The sequence below is a fragment of the Psammomys obesus genome, unplaced genomic scaffold (assembly GCF_907164565.1).
Source record: "Psammomys obesus unplaced genomic scaffold, mPsaObe1.curated_primary_1811, whole genome shotgun sequence".
NCBI lineage: Eukaryota > Metazoa > Chordata > Mammalia > Rodentia > Muridae > Psammomys > Psammomys obesus.
In genome coordinates this window covers 15,170,092-15,189,707 of record NW_026596040.1, presented here as the reverse complement: position 1 = coordinate 15,189,707, position 19,616 = coordinate 15,170,092, and positions in this window count along the sequence as shown.

Below are 19,616 nucleotides of genomic sequence, written 5' to 3'. Positions count from 1 at the left end.
CCCCTAACATGATTTTACTTGGTATAATTCTTATTTCACATAAAATTATTTTAAAGTATGTAATTCCATGGCTTTGTCTGATTACAAGGTTATGGCTCCCTTTAGGATAGAACATTCCCAGATGCTGAACTGATAGGAGCATCCAGAAGGCTGGCATAGGAGTAGGCACAACTATTTTATCCATCATCCGAATAGTAACCATAACTAGTGCAAATAAGATAACGTTATTGAGAATGATGTTTAGCATCCTGCTGCTGGAACTAGACTGTCTGAGGCATGTGTGAGCCGTTGCTGTTGACCAGAATGGCATTCTCCCCATGTTTTAGAGTGTGTGAGTTATGTGAAGCACAGTTGGGCAGAAGCGTAAGACCCATGCAGCCAGGGACCAGGTCTGTCTGACTTTCTGCCAAATACCAGAACTGATGTAGTTCCTGCCATGTGTAGGTCTCAGAGAGAGAGTACACTTACTCTTTGCTGTCCATGGGAGATTGGTTTCATGAGCCACGTTGACGCCAGACTCTACAGACTCAAGTTCCACGTATAAAGTGGTGTTGACGTACAACTGTTGCCCAGGTTCCCACGTACTCAGTCCACCTGTAGAAGATCTTATCCCCTGACACAATTAAGGACTGTGTAATTAGTTGTTAGTCTATATCATGAAGTGAAAAAAATGAAAGAAAAATCCACACATGTTCAGCCCAGCTGCAGTGTGTCTTGGCTTTTGATCTCCAGTTGGATCCATCAGAGGCAATCCTTACATACTGAACTTGACTGCATTTCCTTAGGCCATCCGAGGGCGAATAAAGATACATTTCATGTGTATTTTGCCTGCTAAAATGCAGCCTCCCCCAGGCCTGACTGGTGGGCTTATGACAGTGGCATGACTGGCTGCTACTTGGTTGAAGTTAAGCGATTCTATTTGCCAGATTGGTTAAAGAAGGAAAACGGAAGTTTTTAAAGTCATAGATACAGAAAATAGAAAAGGTTGGGAGTTGCTGCTAAACAGAAGCAGAGTTGTTGCTTTTGGTGAGGAAGCTATTGAACGACAGTATCCATAAGCTACAGGATGACACAAATGCTGGAAATGCTAAGCTTATGTTGTATGGTTTACACCGTTGAAAAACAACGAGATTCAAGTTTTGCCTCACTTCATACAGCCCTCTCCTAGGCCAAATGATCTGTGCCCAAGCGTTACCTGCGAAGCGAGCACTTCATACATGTTTATAGCACCTTTTGGCACAAAATCCTGAGCTTGAAGATGAATTCGAGGGATTTTGAAACTGAGAATTAAAAACTCCTGTTGTATAATATTAAAGACCTGTTGTCCTTAAGAAAAACAAGGTAACAGTAAAACCAAAGCAAAAAAGAATACACCGCTTTTTAAATTTGACAGGCAGTCCAAACCTTAACCACAAATTCCAGGGAGACTTTTCTTATATGTTACTAGACGCCAGCATCAGCTGCAGTATCTTTTTGTTGGGGGTAGTATCTTGTTGGTTGGTGGTCTTCTTAACTGACACAGTGATTCCGGTGGGAATGTCGGATAAAAATCTGCAGTTGCTTTTACTTAAGACTTCAAACCTTGACCCTATCTCTGCTGTCTGACCCTTCACAACTGTAGTGTCAGAGCCTGCAGTTTACAGTATATATCTACAGAAGAGTCTGAACTGATGAGCCATCTGCATATCCACGGCTTGGAAGACAAAGATGGAGTCATCCATCTTGAGATCAGCGGGAAGACTTCCTTAAGGACCTGATTTTCACTGGAACCCAAAGAGTGAGCTAAGCCTCTTACACAGTGACCCCTTTAGGGCTTGTAGATCAGATATTTACATTATCAGTAGCAAAATTACAGTTTTGAAGTAGCAATGAAATAATTTTATGACTGGGGTCCACACAACATGAGGAGCTATTTAAGGGTGGCAGCATTAGCATTAGCCAAGAACCACTACTCTTACATAACCTTTGGCATGGAGGTGGAATCCGCTAGTGTCAGGAATGTAGCAGTGGGAAGGCCACCCTAGACTTAACACCTCTCTCTATTTGCTTCTCTGGGGGTTGTCTTGGTGTTTTCATTAGAAATGTTTGTACAGATGTAGGCCCTTCAGATACAATGTTGCTGAAGTGGAGACTTGGAAGTATAGCTTTCAAACTGAAAGGGCTGGAGATCTCTTTAGAGAGATTAATGTGTAGATAAATAATTTACTGACTCTCATTCCTAAATGTACAATAGTCCCTAGAGGCTTTTAAAGATGTAGTCATTATATTTTCAAGATTGTAAGAATGTTGTTTAACCTGTCACTCATAATAGTGACCTAAAAATGAGACCCATTTGTCATTTCTTGGAAGCACTTCACCCACAAATTCAAATAACGTATATAAAAATTGGGCAGCACAGCTCTTTTCCCGAGTAAGTTGTTAGCTAGTCAGAAGCAGATTAAAAGTTGGCTAGAACAAAGAAAATATCTCCCCGCAGGATCCTACTTTGCCCTGATCGCGCCAACGCTGTAGTGAGCATTGATGTAGAGACAGGCTGTGCCTGCCTGCTGCTGTCCACTGTGCCATGGCTCCGCCAATTCTCATCCTAGCAGAACATGAGGCTTGGAGGCGTTTCCAAAGCCATTTAATGAGATGAAAAGAAGCTTGGTTTACTAACATCTCCATCTATTTTCTTGAGAGAAATTCTGACCCTGTAACACCATGGTTCTCAATGGTAGGGGCTGTGACCCCTTTGGGGTCGAATGACCTTTTTGCAGGGTCACCTAAGACCATCCTGCATACCAGATATTTACATTTTGATTCACAACAGTAGCAAAATTACGGTTATGAAGTAGCAACAAAAATAATTTTAAGGTTGGGGTCAGCACCACATGAGGAACTGAATTAAAGGGTCACAGCAGTGGGAAGGTTGAGAGCCGTTACTCTAGCAAGATTTTTCGTCTGTGACTTGAGTTCAGGTTGCACAAGATGCAGCTGGATGTAGCATGGCCAATCAACACCCTGAGGCATTAACATTAGCATTAACGTCTTCTCCAGTTTAGACTGGAGAAGATGGGTGAGCGGACGGCTTGCTGTATCCACCTGATTGTTGCTTTGAGGAAGGACACTTCAATTCCTAATTAGATTCCTTGTTGGCAGATGAGATTAATGATCTTTTCTTGGCTTCTGGCAGAAGTTTGTTTAGGTTGAGTTAACTGAAATTTATAAAATTTGCACAAAGAAAAGTGCCAAATAAGAAGTAGGTATGTGGAATAGTTTTTAGAGGCATGTTAGCCCATGGACTTTTTTCTTTTTGACAATAAAAAACTGCAGTTGACAATAAAAACAATCAGATCTAACACCTATGTGCTAACTTGAAATAATGCGATAGAAGCAAACTGCACTCACAAGCCTGCATTTAGTCTACTGTCCTCTGCCATCAACTCCTGCATCTTTCTCCGCTTGCCATGGAGTGGGCTTAGGAGATGGCTCAGTCAGTAATGCACCCACTTCGTAGGCACGAGGACCTGAGCTTGGAGCCCCAGGACTCACATACAAGCCTGGCATGGCAGCATACATCTGTAATCCCAGTGCCCCAGTCCAGAGACAGACAGATCCCCAACGCCTGTTGGCGGCCTAGCCAAGTAGATGAGCTCTAGATCTTGTTGCAAGAAATAAATGGGACGTGACAACATATGTTTTTAATCAATGGATCTCAGTGCATTCCAGGCCAGTCAGAGCTACATAGTGAGAACTTATCTTTCAACAAACAAACAGATAAATCAAGGAAGCAAGCAAGCAAGAGAGGTATAGGCCCAGTGTGATGGCTTAGATGCGCACGTCACTTGCTGAGCAAGCATGGCAATCTGAATTCTATCCCTGGAACACATGTAGAGATGGGAGAAGAGAACTGACCTCTACAGGTATGCCATGCCACGTGTGTTCCATCAACACATCATACACAGACAAAGACACACACACACACACACACACACACACACATATCGAATTTTGTTATAATTAAAAAATAAAATTGGAGTTGGAAAAAAGAATGAAGCTAGGCCTAGCGGAGCAAGAGGCAAAGGATGGCAAGTTCAAGGGCATCCTTGGGTAGCTTAGTAAAGCCCTGTCTCAAATAAAAGTTCAAAGCAGACCAGAGTACCTCCATGTTAGAGTATGGCTAGCATACAGGGGGCCTAGATTCAATCCTTAGCCCCCAAATCAAACAGGTTTAAAATGGAAATAAAATAGCATGTCCCTGCTCGCACTGCACACTTCCCAGTGTTGGCTGCAGTGCTGGTTGGAAGGCAGATAAAAGTTTCTGATTGCAACATTATTCCTAAAAGCTCTAATTGTGTACGTTATTGTGTAAAAAGGGGCCTGTGCAAATTTAGCATGAATATTTGGATACTGAACTTAACAGTTACGGAATTATCAAAGTTGTTTGAATCAGACAAGTGATTTATGTCATCCACCTCAGATGGGCTGGCTAGTCATGGGAAACCTCAGAAGGTGAAGCCCTTGGGATTGGGGTTCATGGTCTGGTGAGGAAGACTCAGCGTTTTTCTCTACCACCGTGTTGAGGTCGTGGCCATCGGTACCGTGTCTGAACAGAGTTGTTCCCTTGGACACTGAAGGCATCACAAAGAGATCATGACAAGTGATACAAGCGGTCAGAAGAATAAGAGCTGTGGACAAAAGAAATCCAACATGCTTTCTTTATAAAAATTTCCCAGCAAAGTCAGGATGTAAGAGAAATTCTTCCTAGTTTAGGCTGTTTCTGTGAAAACCTACAGCTAACATAATGTTATTGGTATCCCAGAGCTTTCCTCAGGGATCAGCAAGTGCCTCCTCTGCTCCTATTCAATATTTTATTGAAGTTTATAACCACTGAGATAAGACACAAAGGGAAATTAAATACGTTTAGACTGTAAAGGTAAAAATAAAATTCTTTTCGCACAGAAGATATGCTCAAGTGTCTAAGTCAAATATCCAATTCAGTCTACAAAGATAGCAGAAGCAGAAAGGAAGTTTGGCAAGGCTGCAGAATTCAAGATCAATGTGAGGAACAAGACTCAGCCCCATCTCCATACACTGTCATTAACAGCCTCAGCATGAAAATACGCAGGACTTTAAAGTAAATGGAATGAAAAGGTGAAATACACACTTAAAATGCTCCTGGGGGGGGGGGGGAGGAAAAGACATTGAAGTAACTTGAGGCCTGCCCTGTGTATCTCTCAGCTGTTTTGCCGGCATTAAAGGCCTGTGCCATTGATGTTCTTTACAGGAATAGAAAAAAATTATGAAATTCATACGGGACCATAAAAGACCACCAATTTGGAGAGGACAGGAACTCCACAAGGAGAGCAACAGAACAAGAAAATTTGAACACAGGGAACTTCCCAGAGACTCATACTCCAACCAAGGACTATCCGTGGAGATAACCTAGAACCCTGACAATGCAGCCACTTCTGATGAGAACTGATAGACTAAGATCAGAAAGGAGAGGAGGACCTCCCCTATCAGTGGACTTGGGGAGGGGCATGCATGCAGAAGGGGGGGAGGGTGGGACCGGGAGGGGAGGAGGGAGGGGCTTATGGGGGGATACAAAGTGAATAAAGTGTAATTAATAAAAGTTAAATAAAAAAGAACACCAATAACTCAACAAGTTAAATGAACAAAGCTTAAGGGCATCAAAATACCTGATTTCAAACGATACCCCAAAGCTATCATAAACAAAACAACATGGTACTGGCATAAAAACCAACATATAGACTAATGGAATAGAGAACCCACAAATAAATACATAAACTGGTACCCTGGTGCTTCATCTCAATTGCCAAGTTGGTGGGGATTTAGGATCACCATGGGAACAGATCCCTGGGTGTCTGTGAGGGAGTTTCCAGGCTGGGTTACTTGAAGTAGGAAGACCTACCAAAACCGTGGGAGCACCATTTGATCCGCTGGAATCCCAGACTGAATAAAAGAAGATGCAAGCAGACAGCAGCTTCGACTCTGCCTCCTGCTGCCACATCTTCCCCGTGATGCGATGCATCCTTGTCTTAGGTAACTTTAGTACCGTGACAGAACACTGTGACCATAACAACTTATAGAAGAAAGGATGTAATTGGGGGACTCCAAGTTCTAGAAGGTCAGATCGCCGTGGTGGGGAGCATGGCAGCAGACAGGCAGGCATGGCACTAGAGCCAAGACAGAAAATTAGTGAAAGCTAAGTGGAAACGGCATGGGCTTTTGGGGCCTCAAAGCCTACCCCCGGTGATACACCTCTTCCTACAAGACCAGACTAATAGTTCCACTAAGTGGGGACTGTCAGGTCCCAAAGAAAGCTGGGACAAGTCTTACTCAATAGACTGGCTTTTTGTAGCACTTTTCACCCTACCTGCTACTCTAAACCTTTCCGCCGCAGGGGCTGCCCTGGGCTTCCCTTCCCTCAACCTCTGATCCCTATACAAAGCAGCCATTTTGGCTCTGCACTGTCTTGGCTTCTGGGCCCTCTCTTGGCCTCTTGGTCAACAACTCCTCTCTTGGTCTGCTTGCCCTCCCTCCTCTTCACTTTTCTCCTTTCTTGCTCCCCTGCCCCTACCTTCTCCTCTAATGGCACGGTTCCGGTCTGGACCCTCCCAGATACCTCTTGACTGTTCACCCACTCACATCTACAATAAAGCCTTCTTCCTCAACCATACCACGGGTGGTCACGTCCTCATTTTCATTCAGGGACCAAGCATTCAAACATGAGCCTGTGGGGCTCGTTCTCATTTAAACCACCCTAACCCTCACACTGGGCGCCTCCTTCCCAAGTGGGTTTAGTCAGATTTTGCCACAGCTTTGAGACAACTGATGGATATAAGCAGCGGAGCATGCAAAACAGTCCCTTCAACAAACGGTGCCGGGAAAACAGGGTATCTGTGTGCAGGAAATTAAAACTAGAGTGCTATCCCACCACGTGCAAAAGCCAACTCCAAGGGTCAACGTAAGGCAGGGAGAGACTTCCCGGAGAGGACTCCAAAAGCATAGGCAGCCAGAAAGGGACCACACCAAGCTAAGAGTCTTCTCAGCAGCAAATACAGTCCATATAAAATTATTTGATATTACCCACAGGTTTATATTTTGCTTCCTTCTCTGAGGTAATTTGTGAAGCAGTTTGTGAAACTACCCTTACCTTAGAAGGAACTTGAAAATGGGAAGGAAGTCATGAAGAGATACACGTGGCAAACACTCAACGCAGAGGAAGCATTCATGAGCAGGATTAATGTTCTAATTGATACTGTGACAGAAGTCCAGACTGAAGTTGCTGGAAGGTCACATCAAGCTACAGAGTAGCGCAGTGGTGGATGTTTGACCTAGCATGTGTAAGGCCCTGGGTTTCATCCACAGCACAGCTAATAGGCAAAACAAATCAAACCCTATGTCAAGGATAAAGTCCAGTGAAGTAGCTTGAGATTACCGGAATAGCAATAACTCTGTAACAGGAAATAGGCATTCTATACCCACAGGCAGACAACAAGCCTTCAAAACAAACCTGAAGTGCTCAGAAAACTTGAGCATATATTAGGCCTGGGAAATTGTTAAATACTCAAAATTAAAAAAAAAAAAAAGTACAGACTTTGACAAACAACTTAATTCCAGGAGGCAAAAGATGCTCAGCAGAGAAATTCCCTAAATGAGGCAGGTGGGCTGGCTTGGCTGCTAAAGGCATTTGCCACCAAGCATGACAACTGGAGTTCAATCCCAGAAATCCACGTAGTGGAAGAAAAGAACTCAGTTTCCAAGCTGTTCTCTGACACGCACATGCATGTCATGGCACACAGGTATGCACATGAGTACATACATGCATAAATAAATAAACTAATTAATATAATACCACCTTTTCAAAATAAAAGTACCTAAAGGTTCTCATTATTTGCAAAAAACAAACAAAACAGAAATCAAAACATACTATAAGATATCCACAAAATAAAATATTTTTCAAACCGTGTGTGTTAAGCTTTGTTACAGTGCCATTGGCGAGATAGACCAGCAAGTTCAAGAACCTCGAATTCCCATGAAAACATCAAGTAAACAGATAACTGAAGTGGTTTTGTGGTGGCTCAAGAGTCTGCAGCAACTGAACAGACACACAATCAGAAAAATTGCGACCCAGAAGGCTCAGAAATTTTGTGATAGCTTGACTGTGTGTGCTTTACCCCTCTCCTGGCACAGAGTGGTACAGGCAGGAAGGAACAATTCAACTTCTTTTGCTGCAGCACGGAAGGAAAGAGTGGAGTCTGCTTGTCTGAGAAACCCAGAGGGGCTGGTAGCTGTCTCACTACAGTCAGATCTGGCTCGGCTGCAGTGGCATAGCGATAGCCATGCATCACCACAGGAGACTTCGGATCAGCAGGGAGATGAAATGATGGGCATGAGAATACAACAGAACATATAGGTGCTCAGAAAGGAACAAGGGGAAGAATTCTGTGAAATGTTGACCCACTAGAACACAGCCAGGGGCTGGCATTAATATGCCAGGGAAGAAAATACAACAACAACAATAATGATGATAATAATAACAGTAATAATAGTAACAAAGAATGGGACAAAGCTTTTAAAAGCCACTGAAGGACCCTTGTAAGTCTTCATACCAGGTTAGTCATCAAAGATTTTCAACCTCTATGATGGGGCCACATTGCAAAAATTAAAAGAAATATTTCTTTCTTCAAATGCCAAATTTCAACAGAAAGTCATAAATTATGAAAATAAGCAGCTAGGGATAGTCCACTAAAAGAAAAGAGTTAAAACAAAAATTCCAAGAACCAATTCTACAGAAACACAGGCTTCAGACTTACTAGAGAAAGATATTAACGGCTATCTTAAATATGCTTGAAGAGCTAAAGAATGGTATGAGCAAAGAACTAAAGGACCCTGTACAAAACTCAAGTACAAGTAGACCAAAGACCTCAACATAAAACCAGATACACTAAATCAAAGACCTCAACATAAAACCAGATAAACTAAATCTAGTAGAAGAAAAAAATGGGGAAGACCTTTGAACTCATTGGCATAGGAGACAGCTTTCCTAAACAGAACAAAAACAGCTCAGGTTCTAAGATCAATAATTAATAAATGGGACCTTATGAGCCTGAAAACTTCTGTAAGGCACTGGACCCTGTCAGTAGAACAAAATGGCAGCCTACAGATTAGGAAAAGATCTTCACCAACCCTATATCCAAGAGTGGTCTAATATCCAAAATATAGAGAGAATTCAAGAAATTAAACACCAACAAACCAAATAGTTCAAGTAAAAATGGGGTACAGAGCTAAACCAAGAATTCTCAACAAAGGAATCTCTAGTGGCCTAGAAGTACTTAAAGAAATGTTCAATGCCCTTAGTCATCAGGGAAATGCAAATTAAAATGACGCTGAGATTCTATCTGACACCCTTCAGAATGGTTAAGATCAAAAACTCAAGTGACAGTACATACTGCTGAGGATGTGGAGCAAGGGGAACACCCCGTCATTGCTGGTGGGAGTACAAACTTGCACAACCACTATGGAAAACATTCTGGCGCTTTCTCAGAAAATGGAGACTAGCTCTACCTCAAGACTCAGCTATACCACTCCTGGGCATATACCCAAAAGATACACCATACAACAAGAACATGCGCTCAGCTATGTTCATAGCAGCTTTATTATAGCCAGACTCTGGAAACAACCTAGATTCCCTCAACTGAAGAAAGGATAAAGAATTTGTGGGACATTTACACTATGGAATGCTACTCAGCTATCAAAAACAAGGAAATCATGAAATTTGTCAGCAAATAGATAAACTAGAAAAATATTATCCTGAGTGTAGTATCCCAGAGCCAGAAAGACACACATGGTATGTACTCACTTATAAGTAGATATTAGCCATAAAGTACAGGATAACCATTTTACACTCCACAGACCCTATGAAGCCAAAGAGGGCTGAAGGGAGGATGCTTGAATCTCTCTCAGAAGGGGAATAAAATAGACATCAGAAGTGGATAAAGAGAGAGACCTGGGTGGGAGACAGGTGGGGAGGGGAATGAGAGTGGGGATCAGGTCGGGGGAGAGTCGGAGTGGGAGGTGAGAGGGCTGGGAGAGAGAAGGGAGTTTTGTACAGGGTTCTTTGCTCTCACCATTCTTTAGCTCTTCAAGCACATTTAAGATAGCTATTAATATCTTTGTCTAGTAGAATTGGTTCTTGGAATTTTTGTTTTAATTTTTTTCTTTTAGTGGGCTATGCCTAGCTGCTTATTTTCATAATTTATGACTTTCTGTTGAAAGTTTGGGAGCATTTGTTGAAAATGGGGGCATCTGTGAGAAAGGCTGGAGACCCACAACACGGTAGGCTACTGAGAGGATATTGGGGTGACTCTAGCTGACACTCCAAGGAGCAGGAGATATGGAGATGAAGTGGCCACCTTCTATAGCCAGGGAGACTTCCAGTGGAGGGAGAGGGACACCAACCCACTCACAAAAACTTAGAGCCAAAATTTACCCTGCCTAGGAGGTATACAGAAATGAAAACGGAGCAGGGAAGGGTCAAACTTGAGAGCCACCCCATGGGAGAGAGTCAATCCCTGACACTACTAACGATACTCTGCTATGCCTACAGACAGGAGCCTGGTATAACTGTTCCCTAAGAAGCCCCACCCAGCAGCAGATCAAAACAGATGCAGAGACCCACAGCCAAACATTAGGTGGAGCTCGGAGAGTCTTGTGGGAGATTTGGCAGAAGGATAGAAGGACTCAGAGGGGACAAGGACTCCCCAAGAAGACCAACAGAGTCAACTAAGGACCATGGTGGCTCACAAAGATTGAACCACCAACCAAAGACCATGTATAGCCTGATCCAGGCCCCCTACACATATGTAGCTGATGAGCAGCTTAGTCTTCATGTGGGTTCTCTAGCAAGTGGAGCAGGGGCCGTCTCTGACATGGACTCTGTTGCCTGCTTTTGGATCACTTTCCTATAGCTGGGCTGCCTGGTCTGGCCTCAGTGGAAGAGGATGCATTTAATCCTGATGTGACTTGATGTGCCAGCATGGGTTGTTGGTGGTGGGGCATCCCCTCTTCTGAGGAGAAGGGGAGGGGCAGAGGGGGAAAGAGGGTGGGACAGTGGGACTAAGAGAAGGGGGGGAATGCAAAAGAGAGATGGTAAGTGAATAAATAAATAAACAAGAACTAAATAAAAGAATTAAAGAACATAATGACAATGTCAACAGGAAAAAGTACTTAAAAGACCTACACAGAAATTATGGAGGGAGAAAGCATAATATCGAAGTATTCACTAGCAGTTTGCCAGTATATTCAAACAGGTTGAAGAAAGGACCCACAGACTTGAAAAGAAGTCAATTGCAATTGCCAAACCTAAGAAAAGAAATATGTCCTCTTATTGGATACCACTATGCAGACCAATACAGTATAACTATAAAAGTCCCAGAAAGGGAAGCAATAGGCAGAAGCAGAGAGATTGTTTGGACAATGATTAAACACTTCCAAACATGAGGAAACATGTGGACATACAAGTTCAAGAAGCTAAATGAGCTTTGTGATTATTAATGTTGATTGACAACTTGATGGGCTTTACCATTAAAAATCTCCTAGGCATGTGCATGAGGGACTTGTCAGTTGGGTTAATTGGGGTAGGAAGACATGCTAACTGTGGGCTGCACAGTTCCATAGGCCAGGGTCTAGTGCTGAATACGGAGGAGAAAGTGAGTTGAGCACCCAGTGTTTGTCACTGTTGGCTTCCTGAATATGATGCAGTGTGACCTGCCACCCCAAGCTCCTGCCACCATGCCTTTCCCACCCTGATGGACTGTACCCCCAGACTGTGAATGGGAGTAAACCCTTCCGTTCTTGAGTTGCTTTGCTCTGGTGTTTTGTCACCGCAAAGAGAAAAGGGAACTCATATAAATGCCAAGAAGGATAAATTCATATGATCAGACTTTCAAAAGTCAAAGACAAGGGGATCTTGAAGAAGGACACTGATGCCACACACAGGGGGTGACACCGATGGCTCTCAAAGAAAATGCTAGCCTAAGACTCTCTCAGAACTTCTTCAAAAGTAAGGAGACACATAAGACATTCCCAGGCAAGCATAGGCTGAGTTGCTTGCTTGTAAGCCTCAGAAATTGCTAATGGGGATCCCGTCAAACTAAAGGGAAAAGACATTGGGCAATAGCTTAAAGCCATGAAAATACAAATCTGTCTGTCAAAGGCAAACATATGAGCAAGTGTAAAACTCTGTATTATTGTAATTTGGATTGTAAGCCAGTAAGGGAAAGTAACAAAAATACATTACTACCTAAAAACTCAAAGGAAGGAAAGGGGAAAAACAAAACCTTAAGACATGAAAAATACACAGCAGCAATGTAAGATGTTGTTCCCAGACAAACATAAGCTGAGGGAGTTACTTGCCAGTAAGCCACAAACATTGCTGAAGGGGAGCTCTTCAAACTAAAGTGAAAAGACGATGGGTAATAACCTAAAGCCATGAAAATACAAATTTGTCTGGCAAAGGCTGGCAAAAGCCATGTACAACATGGCTGCAGTAAGACTTTACATATATGTAATTGTTTTACATATGAATAGATTTAAATCCCTCATCAAAAGACAGAAATGGGCTGTGGGTACTGACAGCACAGCTTATTGATAAATGGCTCAGTATTACTAGGTCCTGGGAGTCATCTCCAACTACCACTCCCCCCACAAACACACAGTGAAACAAAGCCAAAAAGATGTACATTGGCCGAAGGACCCAAATACATGAAAAAATTTTGACAGAATTAAAGGGAGAAATGAAAGTCAGTAATAATGGCAGCAGAGGTCAGTACCCCCACTTTTGATAATGAATGTGTGATCTAGAAGGGAGATCAGTAAGAAAATAATAGATCTTAAAGGCACTGTAGACAATCAGTTATAACAAATAAATAAAAAATGTTCCTACTTAGAGCTGGAGAGACGGCTCAACAAATAAAAATGTGTTACAAGGCTGACCACCTGTGTTTGATCCTGGCGCCCACATGGTAGAAAGATAAAACTGACTTCTATGTGTTGTCCTCTGATCTCTACACCCACATTTTGCTGTACACACAGAAGTACACACACACACACACACACACACACACACTAAATAAACAAACGGATGTTTTTCTTTAATCCCTTTCAATCCCACAAAAGCAGATGGCAGTTTTTTTTTCAAGGATACATGGAGCATCATATAGGATAGAATATATACTAGACCACAAGATACATGATTCGTATATTTATGTTTTTACTTAGGTGCATGTGTGCATGCACCCGTTGAGTACAATGCCCGCAGAGGCCAGCAGAGGGTGCTGCAGTACCCGGAGCCGAAGCTACCCGTCATTGTGAGCTTCCCAGCAGGGGTCCTGGGAACTGAACCACTCATCAGTCTTTCCAGCTTTTTAAATTTTAAAGATTGAACTCATATAAAGTATCTTTTCCTGTTAGCCTTCTTTTTATAATGATTTTAAGATTTTTTTTTTGTCATTTTTTTGTTTGATGTGTGTGATGGTTTGGATAAGACTAGCACCCAAGGGCTCATAGGTTTGAAAGATCAGTCCCCAGTTGGTGGAACTGTTAGGGAGAGATTAGAAGGGGTGTCACAGTGGGGCATGGTGGGGTCAGAGAGGGAGGAGAATGGTGACTTTCAGATCCCCAAAGGTCACACAATTCCCAGTATTCCAGTTCCTTCATTCTCTCTCTCTCTCTCTCTCTCTCTCTCTCTCTCTCTCTCTCTCTCTTCATGATTGTGGAGCAGATGTAAACTCTCAGCTACTGACCCAGTGCCTGCATGCCTGCCTGCTGCCAACTCCCAAGCATGACATTACTGTCTATTACCCTCTGGAAACATGAGCCCCAAATTAAATGCTTCTGTGGTTGCTCAACTTTTAGGGGTGAACTCGGTCACTGTGCTTTCGTCATAGCGGCCAAAAATGGCTGTTTTGCCTGCCTATATGTCTGTGGACCATATGTGTTCCTGGTGGTCACAGAGGCCAGAAGAGGGTGTTGGATCCCCTGGAACTGGAGTTACAGGTGGCTGTGAGCCACCACATTGTTACATTGTTACTGGGAATTGAACCCAGGTCCTCTGGAAGAGCAGCCAGCGCTTTTAGTCACTGAGATGACATCTCTCCAGCCTGGAAGTATCTTTTCCAATAACAGAACAAAATGAAAAATAGAAAATATACACCATGTGAAAAATTGGTCAAAGAGTCACAAAAGACAGCAAAAAGCTATTTTCAGACAAAGGCAAGTAAAAGCTGCATGCTCAGACTGTTAGCACACAGTGATAGGAATGCTAAGAGGAAGATTGATAGCAACTGTACTTACTGGAAAAAGGATAAACACCTCAGGGCTTGGGAAATAGCTCAGTGGAGGAGCTCCTCACTGTGTGAGGCCCTGGGTTCAGTCTCAGTGCGCGCATGCGCGCACACACGCACACGCACACACACACACACACACAGAAGAATAAAGATATCAACCTGACAAACCCAAAGCTACACGGAGCTGGAAAAAGAGAACACAAGCCCAGATCCAGCAGGAATCAGGAAGTGATGACAATCAGAGCACTGAGTTTTTGTGTTTGCTGAGTTTCCTGCTGTACTTTGACAAAATATCTGAGCAACTTAAAGGACACTGATTATTTGGGCTCTCGGGTTCAGGATTTCAGCTCACAGCTCTTGACTTTGCCGGGCCTGTGATGAGGCAAAGATATAAAAATGCTGAGTGTGTGTGGTCAAAACATTCCTTATCTCATGGGGCCAAAGGACAAAGAGGAACAGCAACAGGAAGTGGCCCAGGCAAGAAATGGCCTCCAAGAACATGCCAGTCACTCACCTACTTCCCCAACATAAGCCCCACCGTGCAGTCCCACACTGTCCATCATCTATTCAGACTGTGAATCCCTCAAACTTAAAACCCCATCATTAATTCCCAGAGTTAAATTCTCTCTTTTTGCATATGTCATGATCTGTGTAAAAAAAAAAAAATGCCAATGTGCTCATATATACATCCTGTTAGAATAAATAAGTTCAACAGAATTTCATAGTCTCAGATTAACAGGCAAAATCCCATCAGTGAAGCAGAGTGACTTAGGCTTAAATTCTCCCAGAACACAGAAGACTAAAGCAGGGAACTGCCATGAGTTTGAGAGCCAACCCTGACTACATAATAAATTCCACACCAGCCTGGGCTACAGAGTGAGACCCTCCTACCCCACCCCACCCCACCCCCGCCAGCTCAACAAAGCAAAGCAAACAAAAAAACCGCTTCATTATCATAGGAAGTGATCTGAAAAACAGTTTCAGAAAACAAATTTTTTTTACAGTAGCTTCAATAACACACGGCAGGAATGAAGTTAAACAAGGAGACAGTGATGGTTACTATTTATTGACAACATGAATGGACGAAGAATCACCTGGAGACGCACCTCTGGGATGCCTGGCAGTGTGGTTCCAGCGTGTTTTAAGTGAGAAGGGAAGACCAGCCCGTCCTAAATGTAGGTGACACCATCTCATGGGCTGGGTCAAAGGAAATGACTCTGAGTCAAAGGAAAAAGGAATGGCAACACACCCTGTTCTCTGCTTCCTGGTCTTCCCAGGTATGAGGAGCCCAGCCACACACTCCTGAGCCGAGAAGTCTGCCTTGCCCTTCCCGTCATGATGCACTGAGCTCTTTTAAACTGTGAGCCAAAATCAATCCTTTTCTCCCTTAACTTTTTTTTTTTTTGACAGGTATTTTGTTACAGTAACGAAAAAAAATAACTAGTGCAGAAATAAAGACACTGAAAATATGAGATGTTGAAAGAAGTTGAAGAAGCCAATAAATGGGGAACGGAGAATTTCTATGGCTATGGATGGCTGGTGCTGCCAAAAGAGGTGGGTGGGTCTGCAGATTGAGTGCAGTATCTGTCAAAACCTGTTTTGTTTTCTGGGAAAGCACGTTTCAAGTTCATGTGGAATTTCACCTCAGTCTGTTCATACTGCCATAACAAAAACACTAGAAACTGGTAAACTCATAAGGAATGGAAACTTAGCTCTCACAGATCGAGAGCATAAGAAGTTCGGAGCCAAGGCTTGGTGTCCAACGAAGGCAGCTTTCTCTCTGCTCTCAAGACGGAGGCTGGTTGGTGCTCCTTCAGAGCGGGTCCATGCTGTGTCTTTAGATGACAGAACGTGAGAGCACTGCTTTCAACCAGAGTCCTTTATAAGGGGGCTCCACCCATCACCGAAGGCTCCGCTCTCGTATTCAGTAGCCTCCCAAAGGCCACAGCTCTCAAGACTATCACGGTGGAGACAGAGTTCCAACCTCAACTTTCAGGAGACTATAAAGAATGAAGACAACCCTCCAAAGGGAGCAAACTGGCGTTCTCACATTTCTGATTTCAGCGTACCCTGAAGCAACAGTGATCAAAACGTTGGCACTTGCATGAATGTGTGCAGCATAGGAAATAGAGTGTGGGATGTAAAATCCAGAAATAAAGCCTTGTACATATGGCCCAGTACAACATACAGAACAGATAGGGAAAACAGAAATACACGACTCAGGGCCTTTGCCAGGGAAGGGGTCTTTTCTGTTCATGGTGCTGGGTAAGCTGAACATTCCCCAGCCTCAGAATAAAGCTGGATTCTCACCTTCAATATACTTACAGAATTAACTCAAAATACACCAAAGACCAAATGTAACACCTAAAATTATAAAACTCCTAAAAGATGACATGTGGGAAATCTTTAGACATTAGGTTTAGCAACACTTTCTTAATTATGACATGAAAACAAAAGCAACAAGGAAAAAGAATAGATTCTAAAATAGACTCTCACAAGGAGAAACTCCTGTGCACAAGTTATGATTCAGAGAAAATACAGGATGGGAAGAATGCTTGCAAGTCAAAGATCAAAATATTCAGCATACATACAAATTCCCACAGCTTCACAGTAATACAACCACCCAAGTTTAGGTGGCAAGGAGCTTAAGTGGTCTCTCTCCACAATGGTTACATGAATGGCTGGTAGCATTCAAGATGTTTAATATCACAGGTCATTGAAGAAATGCAAATCAAACGCACAGCCAACTGGTCATCCTTGTTATGATGAGCGGAGGAGGGCCTCATCTTGGCTCCCTGCACACAGCTCCTAAAACCTGAGAGGTCTTCAGGATGCTGAGTGTCATGGTATGCTAATGAGAAAGCGAGGGCACATGTGGCTTCAAGTGAAAGATTATGTCTGAAAGACTAAGAATTGAGGCCTAAAGAAGCTCCCGAGTGAGCGCAGACCAATATTCACTAGACTGGTTAGAAACAGGAAATTGCCTCGCATGCTTACTTTCTCTTAGTTCTCGTATTCCTTTGTGTGACACTGAAAATATTCTTTTCCAGCGCCTGGGCTTCCTGAATTTTGTTTGTAGTTTAGAGGCTGCCCAGAGGCTTCCCAGAAGCACTGGGCCAGAGGCCATGCCATACCAGTTACCCTGTCAGCCCAAACACACAGATACAACACCCCACGCCTGTATCCCCGCACACAGGGATCGATGCTATGATCAGAGCTGCCGGACAGCGCCTACCTCAGACATTCTGTGTAAGAATATTGGACCAATAAGGAGGGAGACTCCGGAGCACAGAACCCCAACACTAAAGTTCTTTTCGTTACTACTTCATTACCGTAATTTTGCTACTGTTATGAATCATAATGTAAATACCTGTTATTTCTGATGGTCTCAAAGTGGTCGTCACCCACCAGATGAAAACTGCTGGTGAGAGCTTTTTCCTCCCTCCCTCCATGATCAGGAATCTAAATGTGAAGGCATTTAAGGGGACTGTGCAGAAAGTTGAGGTACCCGTGAGCAGGGAAAACGTAGATGCTTATCTTAGTACCTGGACCATCCTGTGAGGCTTTGGACATACTGCAACTTACTGAGAAGCTGGGAAGAGATGTGAGGGGAAAAAAGGTGTCAGGGTTAGGATAGAGAGTAGCAGCCTGCTGCTGTGGGACCCAGTGGACCTAGGGAGGCCATGGAACTGCAATCAGCTTCCTGGAACCCACCAAGCCCATGAATGACAGGGGTTAAAGAGGGTTGGAAGAAGCCAGGTTAGGGGCGGATAGTACACATCAGAGACTGGGACAGGAGGGTTCTTTTCTCCCCATCCCTCACCAAAACCCACCTGTGTAACCCAGGAAAGAGATGCTTCGGACCTGCTACAGAGAACACTTCAAAAACCAGCCTTACCAAAGAAATCACAGCCATCTCCCAAAGACACGACTGTGGGGCAGAGGACACAGCCAGCTTTTCACATCCACATCCCTCCTGAATATGGGCTCTGCAATCTTCACAGGCACATGAAACGTGTTGTGATTCTAGAGCATCCTTCCAGAGATCTGAGCGGGTGAAAGCGGCACTCAGCACGAATCATCTATTCTTTTCTCACTTAAAAGGATAAAATGGTTGAACCGAGTCACAGCTGCTACCCGTCTGCAATGACTGATTCTATGCAATCCTGACAGGAATGCGGCACTGAGGTCCTCACGTGCTGCTGGCCCAGAGCGAACACCAGAGAACAGATTCCAAGAGTGTTTGGAAGTCTACGGCATAGGGAAGGATACATTATCCCATAGCTCTTCAGCTTCGCCTTCTCAATACAGCTGGGTGCAAATGCTCACAGGAGGGTGTGCCAGAGCTCAGGAAAGCTGACTCACAATTTCTAGAAGTTAACAACCCCCTGCAGGAGAACGGACAGACTGTGACTGCTCAAGAGAGAACTCCTAGTGTGTGCAGCAACGGAGATGAGTTTCAACAACATGATGGCCTATGCGATAAGCCACGCGTACACACAAAACACAGAATGTTTTTGTGTGAAACGCAAGGGCAGGCAAAGGCAATCCAGAGCAGAAATGGGAGCAGCATTTTCATCCTGGAGAGCAGGCAATGATTCCAACTGGGGGAGAAACAGAGGGGCCTTTTTTTTTTTTTTTAAGATTTCATAGTAATTTATAGATTGTCTTTAGCTTTGAAAATAAGGTATTTATATTAAGACCAAAGAAAAATTACATAGCATTGGTACAATTAAAAAAGTTTGGCTGTTTTGGGTGATTTTTTTTTAATGCCAGAGTTCAGCTTGAATCTCATTCAAGCCTCCTTGGACTGGACCACAATAAAATAAAAAAAGTAATCAAGGGCCATGTACCAAAAGCAACTTAATTTGGGGGCTTCTTAAGAAAATCATAAAGTATTCAGTTCACTTACTTTCTATTTTATTTTTCTTTTCTTAATATAATTTTTTATTTATTACAATTTATTCACTTTGTGTCCCAGCTATAGCCCCTCTCTTATCCCCTCCCAATCCCGTCCTTCCTCCCTCCCTCATCTCTTCCCATGCCCCTTTTCCAGTCCACTGATAGTGGAGGTCCTCCTCCCAATCCCTCTGACCCTAGCTTATCAGGTCTCATCAGGACTGTCTTTCATAGTCTTCCTCTGTGGCCTGGTCAGGCTGCTCCCCCATCAGGGGGAGGTGATCAAAGAGCCAGCCACTGAGTTCATCTCAGAGACAGTCCCTGCTCCCCTTACTAGAGAGCCCATTTGGACACTGAGCTGCC